This window comes from Lolium perenne, chromosome 1, assembly GCF_019359855.2.
Source record: "Lolium perenne isolate Kyuss_39 chromosome 1, Kyuss_2.0, whole genome shotgun sequence".
Lineage (NCBI taxonomy): Eukaryota > Viridiplantae > Streptophyta > Magnoliopsida > Poales > Poaceae > Lolium > Lolium perenne.
Window position 1 is genome coordinate 251,261,708 of NC_067244.2, and position 10,276 is coordinate 251,271,983.

At 48.1% G+C, this 10,276-nt stretch overlaps 1 long non-coding RNA gene across 2 annotated transcripts; it reads left to right on the forward strand.

The window, feature by feature from the left end:
* The first annotated feature begins 1,682 nt into the window (after positions 1 to 1,682).
* Positions 1,683 to 3,928, forward strand: LOC127327628 (uncharacterized). Of its 2 annotated transcripts, none has more exons than XR_007868656.2 (7): positions 1,683 to 2,177; positions 2,287 to 2,406; positions 2,495 to 2,670; positions 2,779 to 2,914; positions 2,995 to 3,247; positions 3,331 to 3,453; positions 3,536 to 3,928. It is a non-coding gene; the product is annotated as an uncharacterized lncRNA (long non-coding RNA). The 2 variants fall into 2 exon arrangements; XR_007868657.2 differs by having other exon boundaries at positions 3,685 to 3,928.
* Positions 3,929 to 10,276: the final 6,348 nt, after the last annotated feature.

Below are 10,276 nucleotides of genomic sequence, written 5' to 3' on the forward strand. Positions count from 1 at the left end.
CTCCGGGAGATGATTCCCCTCTCCGGCAGGGTGTCGGAGGCGATCTCCTGGATCCCCCGAGATGGGATCGGCGGCGGCGGCGTCTCTGGAAGGTTTTCCGTATCGTGGTTCTCGGTACTGGGGGTTTCGTCACGGAGACTTTTTATAGGCGGAAGGGCAGGTCAAGAGGCGGCACGGGGGCCCCACACCACAGGGCCGCGCGGCCAAGGGGGGGGCCGCGCCGCCCTAGGGTGTGGCCCCCTCGTCGCCCCTCTTCGTCTCTCCTTCGGACTTCTGGAAGCTTCGTGGAAAAATAGGCCCCTGGGCTTTGATTTCGTCCAATTCCGAGAATATTTCCTTACTAGGATTTCTGAAACCAAAAACAGCAGAAACAAAGAATCGGCACTTCGGCATCTTGTTAATAGGTTAGTTCCAGAAAATGCACGAATATGACATAAAGTGTGCATAAAACATGTAGATAACATCAATAATGTGGCATGGAACATAAGAAAATATCGATACGTCGGAGACGTATCAAGCCCTCGTAGAGGTAATACCCTTACGTCCTGCCTATCTAATCTTGATTATGAGTGAAATTGATTACAATGGGGCAGCCGTAGGACTGCGTGGTGGTGTTCTCGCCGAGAGGCAAGGTGGCTAGGGTTTTGGTGTATGCGTGAGATGTTGAGAGAGAGATCCGGCAGCCCTCTCCTAGCCTTTATACAGGAGGCCAGGTCCTGAGAGTTCTGCCTGAATTCAGTTATAATACAAAGTAATATATCTACTTCTTCCATATTTGAATACTTCCTTCTCTTGTACTTCAAGGAGTCCTCACTTTCCATCTTTCCACCATGCAACCGACGTCTCGGACCTCCTTGGGCTGCGGTGCTCCAGATGGGCCCCTGTTGGGCCAGAGGAGGTAGGGCAATGTCGAGTACCTCGAAGGGTAATGCCCACATTAGCGACCCACTACCACTGTGACGCCACCTCCGCCAACCGTTCCAGATGCGCCCGACCGTGGCCCTTGACACCAAGAAGACAGGCCCACACCACCGCGTAGTGCTGTGAGTTCGATGTTGGTGAGGGGGTCGGAAGCGATACCAGTGAGGCCTGTAAAGTAGACGCGACGAGTGGTTTGCGGAAGATACCTCTAGAAATGTATGTACTCCGTACAAAATAAAAGGTGTTCCATATATATGTGAACTGAGAGATATATGTTGTACACACTTATTTTTGAATCGGAGGTACCACGTCGTAAGCTTTATCTATTTCTACATGTCTTATTACACGATCAAGTACAGTCGGTATCTTTGTCTCACCAAATGGGCTAATAGATACTCTTTGGTAGCGATCGCAGCCCCTGTTGTGTCCCCCATCGACCGAGATAGCATCTACCACTACTAGTAGTATTACTATATTAAACCTTAACAACTTCCTTTTTTCTCAGATTTTTGGTTTATTTTTGGACTATATTATTTGCTAAAACGTGTTATAGTATGCATCATTCCTGTTCTGTGTGTACTTTCGGGGGTACCTTGCTCTTCTCACCTATTTTAACCCTCCCTTATTTCTCACGTGGTGTTTAATTCTGGGTGCGTGTAATCTATTTTTCCGGTCAAAGCGGCGTAGAAGAATCGCGAAGCTCCACCGCTTGGACCTGAAAAACAAAACAAAAAACGGTTCCCCATCCCTGCCCGCCCGCATCCTCTTCTCCCCTCCGTGCAGCCATGGCTCCACGCTTTTCTCCTCCTCCCCAACCTCTCCCTGCCGTCCCACGCTCTGGCGCCCTCCTCGCTGCCACCCAAGGCTCAATACCCGTCAACCGCGCGCGCCGCCGCTAGGAGCCTCACGTCCGCGCTCCAGCCGGAGGAGCTCCTGGTCCTTCACGCGGCCCGGAGGAGGCCGTACATGGGCAGGCTCGCCATGGACGAGAATTGGAGGGTAATTTGGAGACCAGCGCGGCTGGGAGGGGTGGGCGCGGTCCGAGTTGAGGGGCGGCGCTGCGGCACCGGCCGGATCGTGGATCGGAGGTTATAGCCAAACACCGGGGCCGGAGGTAGCCGGCAGCAGGCGGCGCTGCTTGGGCGACGAGGTAGAGGAGGCGGGGAACAGCGTCCGGCGTCGAGGTCGGCCAGGGCCTGGCCGGTTGAAGCTTCTGGCGAGGTGCTGCTGGTATGGTCGAGGACGGTTCCACCTCGGTAGGTGGACGCCCGAGGCAGCTATGATCGTGGCACGCCTTCCTCTCTCTCCCGAGGCGGCTGATGATGTGGAGGAGAAGCTCAGTAGGCATGCTCTCTTCTCTTGCAGGATCTCTTCCCCAACTCCATGGCAAGCGGCAGTACCGGCGTCTAGCCGTCGACGCATCCCCGGCTCCGTCGCGACCGGCGGCGGCCGCGTCTAGACGACATCAGCGGGATGCGGTGCAAGGTCGTGAAGAAAAAAAAAGTCCGCTGGATCGTTTTGCTTCTCCTATCCCCTTTCTTATTTTGCTTATAATCTTATCTTCTTTCTACAGCGATGGTGGCGGCTGGCGGCGGCAGGTTCAAGGTCGCGGGGCAGGGCAAGCATCCGTCGAGGAAAAAGAGGCAACGCCTGAATTAGGAGAGGAGAATAGCAGGCGAACCTGCCTAGGAATCGGAGTGGCTGCACGTCGGCTAGCAGCAGAAGGATGGACTACGATTCGTGCTTCCGGTCCTCCTATCCATCGATCTCTCTCTCTCCTCCCTCTGTTTCTCTCTTGCTTTCCAGCGCCCGTGCGTCCTGCTACAGGCTTCATCAGATCTTCCCTTCTTTCTGTAGCACCGCCGCTGTACATTTCTTCTTCCCAGCATTGAGGAGAACGACCTGGAGCCTACCATGCCCCGGATGTGGTCAGCTTTGAGATCAGCAAACACTAGGTTCTCATGTTCTTTTGTTTTCTGACCCGGATACAACGGTACAGATTTTGCTGCAAATTTACAATGTTTGTCGAATATCTTTTCTTTATTTCTTCATAGTTTCTTCTGTGAATTGCAGATCGGGTCCTCCTTAGTTTACCCTTTCATCCCGTTTCCCTCCTACCACTAGCTACAGAAGACAAGTCAACCCTATAAGAGTATACTGAGCTATGACGAGAAAATGGTGCTGCAATTGTTGGGCTAGCTTGCCTCATGAATTGTTTTGGAATTTGATTGAAAGGTTGGACTTTGCTGGTGTGCTTTGGTTGGTTATTTAGCACTCTTTGATATAGATGCTGCTGCAACACAAACTTCAGATTCTACAATGAACGGTGATATGCTCTCAGTCCAACTAAGAAATTACCCTTGAATAATATTTTCTCATATTGTTCATGTTTTATGGTGTAAACTACAGGATAATGAATCAGCAGTTACCGCCGGAAAGTTTGATGATGTGTTAGATACTATAGGAGTACCTGAATCTGAAAGAATCGGTATTAATCTTCTGAGGAGAAGTGGACATTATATGGCCGTTCAGGTAATCAATCTGCAATGCTCAATTTTTCTGCGCTTTTGTTTTCTTTGTCCTTTCGTGAATGTTTTTATTCTTATGTGATTAGGAAGAAGCAGCTGCACCAGCAGATAGATACGGATTACTTGTGGGACTTCCTGCTGCTACTACTGCTTTACTAAACGAGCAGATGCACTATCGTTGTTACCATGGAATAGGTATACAGCTTACTCATTCCACGGTTCCTTTTTCTGGCAGCTGTCCTTTTTATGTGCCACTGCCATCACTAGAGAAGATTTTTCCGTGGAGAAGAAGGAAATTAAAACTTCGAAGAAGCCTGCACTATTCAGATTGTTTTTCATAATAGAGGTGTTTCCTTTCACTTTATTAGGATTAAGATCAAGAACTTTCTTTCAGTCGATTACTTCTCTGTTACTCTTCATCTGTTTAAGTTTGTTCAACTCTATGCGTTTTGAAAATATGTTTCCATGTATTCCTAAAATTCAGCAGAATAGTAGTACCTCAAACTTAGATGGACATGAGGATGTTCAATCCTGCCTTCCATTGTCTACGAGGCTGAACGCATCAAGATTTGAGTCTGCATAGAGGTTCAGTTGAGAGGCGAGGGCATGTACGTTTCATCTTGTGAAGCTCCTTGGAGTTGACACCTGTTTACTTTTCTTTGCTGCTTGGCCCCCGTTCTATGCTTGTGTTCGGAAGTATTTAGCCTTCGATTATAATGCTGAACTTGAATTGTACTTTCTTATTGTGTTCTGTTTACTGATAAGTATATAATCGTTCGTTCTTTTTAGGATAAAGCTTTAATAACTGATAGAGAATGAGATATTTAATCTGTACCTTAATTATAATGTATACACTCGAAAGTGTAGTTCTTTATTTGTTTTTTTTTGTCCTCCAAGTGCATAATCATTTGTTCTTTCTGTGTAGCATATCTGAATAGCCTATACAAATAGTGAGTGTAACTGCTCACTTGAGAGCGTATCTATGAGCTGAGCCTCATGCTCTTCCTTCTTCGTGATCATGTCGTTCTGTGCTTGAAAAGATGTTCATCTGGAGTTTTCTGATGCTGATGAGTTGGATCAAGTCTGGCCTTTAAAAAATATCTGTAGTGTTGTTCGATCGGTTTGGTTTCCTGGGAGGAAATATTTCTGTAGCTTCTTCTTACTTTCTTTTGGTCAGATATCTTTGGTGGGCATACGTTTTGTTAGATGTTGCCTTCTGGCTGAGACATTGTAGCTGGTTTCTTTTAATGGAAATCGGGGGGATGATCTCTTTTCATCAAAAAAAAAAAAATCCCCAATAGCATTTGACCTTGCAAAAAAATAATGATAGCACAACTGAATTGCCTTGTGCATCATCTGCTGTCTCTTTGCTTCGATGGAAGAGACTCTGCAAGAAATAAAATCCAATGTTGAGAACCTTTATGAGAAGAGAGTTTTATGTTTCCAGCAAAAGAGAACCATTCACCATTCAGATATCTGACCTTGATCGCTGTGAGTCCAGCAGATTTTCTGATCCTTTACTTTCATTCATACTGCACTACATCATGCTTTGCTTACTGCTCCCATTGTTAATGCTTCTAGAATAAACTGCACACCGCTATCACAATTTGTCACCAAGCTCAGACAACTGTGTGGAGCTCCAAGTCTCCCCCGCAGGTATATGCGCCGAACTTGGCCGGTCAGGTCAAGAGATTCGGGGTTTGCACGATAATGCCCATAATATAAGTAAATCAAGGAGCCATTCCGCATGCCAAATGGACCGAGCAATGTTCAAACTGGAACAGTCAGTATAATGAATCTCTTATAACTCGGTTTATATACGAAAAATGCTCTTCCACAGTATAGGCAGCCCAATTAAATCTACATCCTCCAACGGATATCAACAATGTTTCCAGTTTGAAATAGTACCTCATTCTTAAGCTCATCTAGCAATGTTTTAAGCCTCTCCTTGGCTGGACCTGGACCTATATCACCGAGTATATATATTCAGATAGATCTGACAGCATGATAATTTATTCGGTGCCTAAGACGTCAATATCTAGGAAAAATGACGACCAATAATATCTTTGCTGCCTCACAATCACATCTATCGAGATCCTTCATGATGTTTTGGTCATATACCTCCAGAGCTTTGCTAATAGGGGATTCACATTCCAAGTAACAGACTTTGACATGCCACCAGTTGTGGGTAAACCTACAAGGGAGAGGGAGATAGTTCTCTAAGAAATCATGTCTTGCATCATTAGAAAGGGCATCTTCAAAGGAATCATTAGGGAGGGTATCAAGTGGGTGTAGATTAAATATCACAAATAGTGTGAAGATTTTTCATATCTCCTGCTATGTTCAATTCTTCAGCATGGTGGTAATAATAATTCAAATAAAGTTTTTGTGCCACATGATCGTTCCCGTGTGAAAACATTATTCTTCTAATTTGTTCCAACTTCTGGCATTCTGAATACTTATTGAGATTTAGTCCATGGCACAACAGTTCAAAGAACCGTCTTTAATTCCTTTTCTGTTCAATAGTATTACAGTTTCGGATCAGTGGTATATACTCCAGTAAAGACCAATTAGCTCTGTTAAATCTGCCACCGAGAATTTCTAAAGAGCATGCAGGTTGATAAAAACTAATATGTATATGTTATGCTGCATGTCCATAATGGAATAGTTTTATCTCCATGATCGATAGGTAAACTATTTGGTGCTCCGTAACCAAGGGTATGCAACTGATTATCCACTATTTTGTGCTCTATATCAGTTTGGTCCGAATATCATTAAATTCTACCAAAAAAGCAGATACAGCGATGCAACGCCGCCATCATCGACACCCCGCACGGGCGGAAAAATCCTCTGTATAAACATCTCCTATGCGTATTTGTTCATATCACTAGCAGTGAATATTCTGCTCGATGCACACTTACAATTCAAACTCTGCACTTCACTGCTATGAAAAATCAATAGAAATATAAATCAAGATCATGCAAACACAATTGCACAGATCAGTTTCACACAATCATTTAGCTTCGCAGCCTTCTCTACAAATATAGAGTCATGTCATTCAAGAACCGCATATCAAGCTCCTACACCAAAAAACCAAACCAGCCTGCACGCCCACACTCATCAAGAAAAAACAAGAAATATATTATTATTCTTTCATCCTATCATAAAAGCAGTAATGCAAAGCAATAGACCTCCATGGCTTCCTAATGTTCTCCTTCTTCTCTTTAGTTTTTCTTTTATCATGGCCATCATTTAGTGTGATTTACATTTCATATTTTCATGTAATCTCTCAAGTGAAGTTCAAACCTGTATTAGTAAGGAATCACACGCAAGGAAATAAAACTGTGGCCGAATGATGTATCCATTGTAAGTATACAATTGGCTAACATAAACACAATGGCACATTATCTAAATTTAAATGAATCTTGGCCCAAATAACTCTACATGGGCCAATACACAAACACTGTATCTAGGCATCGTAGAGGTCCACAGGTTTTTGCTAGCCCATCTTTTTCAGTTAACCCAATTTATTATACATTTTACAGTTTAAATAGTGCATCTTATTTTTTTCACCAATTTTTCTATCAGTCAGCCATTACTGGCGCGGCGTGCCGCCGCGCCTATCTTTGCTAGTATAATTCTAGTAGTGGCATGATTTGAGCACGTGCCTGGTAATTGAGCGAGCAAGTGAGCAGTGTGGGACTGGGATGGGCACGTTTCGGGGGCCACGACAGGGCCGCAACATCCCATGCATGCTTTCCAAAAATTCATTCGGCACAGGACGCACATGCAGGTTCTAGGGTTGGCGCGACGTACCGCACCGTGCCCCCGCGACGGCGGCGTGCGTGCCCATATGCGGCCTTGGCGCCATCGATCGAAGATGGATGAAATGCTGCGTCGGAATTCCAATCCGCGGTTTGTTGCTCGACTCCATGTTAGCAACTCTTCTTTTCTTCTCTGTTGCTCTCCTTCGTTTTCATGCCGTCGCTGCTGGTTAAGCATTCGAATAGAAAGTAATTTTACCGACGCGGACGTACTACTAGTACGTGTGGAGTGCTACTGAGGCAACAGTTTATTCTGCGTGCGCGAGTGGACGGGACAGACGGCCCGCTGGCTCTCGCACCGCTGTATACCCGGCCGGCCGGTGATAGCTGCATCTAGGGTTGGAATTCTAGTCGAGCACAGCAGCTCGACTCGCTAAATCTCGGTCAACAACGAGTTAGCTCAACGACCCAACTTGTTTAACAACGGGAATCAGATTTCAAACTTGGCTCGTCTCGTAAAACTCACGAGTTACTCACGAGTAGTTCTCGCGAGTAGCTCGTTTAAAACTATTAAATAAAACATACACGTCGTATAATGCATTTTTCCTAAATTTTTGGGCATAAATAATCACAATAATCATTAGGATTATGGTACCAGATCAATATGAACCACACTAATCAATATATATCAGGACAATAAGATTGGCACTTTGAGCTGTGACAGACCGCGAGCGATGCCGACCTAGAGGCGGGACCATGTCGCCTCTTCTTCCCCGTCACCTTGGACCCTAGGTTGGGCTGCCTCTCCACGTCGTGGCGGTCGGGACTGGATGAAGTGGAGATCTACGGGAAGACGGGGACGGGGGTGCCGAGGTGGGAGGGCGGTGGGCGCCGCCTCCTCTCCTCACTTCGCCTGTTCGATTGTTCCTCGGTACGGAAGAGGAGGGGATTAGGGGAATCACTTAGGCCATAGAGTTAGGGTAAATCGAGCATTGGGTCTTGGTGGGCTTGGGCCGACACGACACCACTTGCCCATTTTGGCTGGATTAACTTGTTGGGCCGGATTATATTGCCTACGGTTCATGTTTACCGAGCTAAACTAGCTAAACGAGCTACTCGCGAGTTCGATGAACTTGGCTCATTTAGGTTAAACTTGTTTAACGGGAAAAAAATGAAACTCGGCTCGTTATACACTAAGTTCAAGTCAAGGCTAGTCGACTCGCAAGTCAAGGCTACTCCTTAGGTCGCGAGTTACTTATTTACCTCGTGACTTACAGGCAGCTAGGCCTACTTGGCACCTAGCATATGGGCACAAAATCGGCTGGTCAGACGCCCGTTAATCCACTTCTGCTAATTCTAAAGTAGGATCTTTGCGAAATGCGAATACACATATCTTGCACTTGCGTGAAATCGATTTGCTTTGGATCTTGGTGGTGACTGGTGACCACTAACGCTTGCGGGTAAAAAAATAGAGCGGCGCGGAACACGCATGACGTGTACCTTGTGTACGGCCAGGGACGATGATCGGTGAACCACGTCGGTTTCCCGGCCTCATTCGGTCGAGGGCTCCATCCATCAGCTGCGAACTAAAGAAAGCACCCCTGCCCTCATCCATGTTTTGCACCCTTGCCACGGCTTCGGCGTGCTAACCACGACTCGTGATCCATGGATGAGGGCAGGGGTTAGCACGCCAAGAGCGACTCGTGATCCATGTGGGAAACGACTTCGGCTGGTGTTTTCTCACCCCACTCGCGACACGACCCCTCTCGGTATGTTTCTTTGGAGGAGAATATAGCGAAACGGTATTTTAACGGATGTCAGTGGGTAATTTTCGTGATGTTTCAGAAGTCACCACGGAAGCTGCTATCCACGCGCTGCAACTTCCTGCGAAAATCGTATTAACGATAATCTGGTGCGTTTGGGCTAAAAAGATAGTTTGGTTGAGATTCTACTGTGGGAACCAAGAAGTTGGCTCTAAAAGCCAAACCAAACACACCCTAAGACAGACTGTCACCCCGCCGTCACCGGCGGACAATGAGCGCGGACGCGCCGCCGTCACGGCGCCGACGGAGCTCGGCCTTGTCGTTGGCGAGTGCGACGCAGATCACGGGCGGCGCGGCCGCGAAGCCGACCGCTGGTTCTATCCTCCCCGGCGGATCAAGAGTCTGGCGCCGAAGCTCGATCGACTCGTCGACGCCGATGTCGGCGAGGCGAGCGCCGGCCTTTTGGCGGCCCCGGCACCAATCCACGACAATGTTGTCGCGGGTGCGGAGGCGCCAAGCCCGGATGGCAGGGAGGACTTCGTAGATCTGCTCTTCGACGGGAGGGCTCGGGCTACTGGAAGCACCTCACGCCTCCAGCCCAGGAAGAGGGCGTCGGGGCGCCCCTGATCGATAGTAAGTTCTTAACCCTAGGCCCCTTGTAGTGTCGTACCTTAGTGTAACCCAGGGGGCCACCACCCCCCCTCCCACACGCACACACACAAGCTTTCTAGTAAACTATGAAGGAGTTGTGCTTGGTTTATCTACTGAATTGAAGCAACCCTGTTAATCTAATCGGAGCTCGGACGCCGGCGCGGAGGAGGCGAGCGCCGGCGCGGAGGAGGCGAGCGCCGGCGCGACATCGAGCTCCCGATCGCCGGCTCTTTCGTCGGGCGCGGGCGCGGCCGTCTGGTGGCGGGCGGAGCGCAGCCGGCGCCGGAGCTCCGCCGCGACCGGGAGGACTCCCCGGAGACCTTCTACCAGCTAGACTTCGAGGCCGACGCCGACGGGGTCTGGTCCCACCGCCCGTCCGCTGCCTAGGAGGAGGAGGAGGAGGAGGGCTCGGGCTACTGGAAGCACCTCACGCCTCCAGCCCAGGAAGAGGGCGTCGGGGCGCCCCTGATCGAAAGTAAGTTCTTGACCCTAGGCCCCATGTAGTGTCGTACCTTAGTGTAACCCAGGGGGCCACCCCCCCCCCCCCCCCCCCACGCACACACACACAAGCTTTCTAGTAAACTATGAAGGAGTTATGCTTGGTTTATGTACTGAATTGAAGCAACCCTTATAACCTAATCGGAGTAGG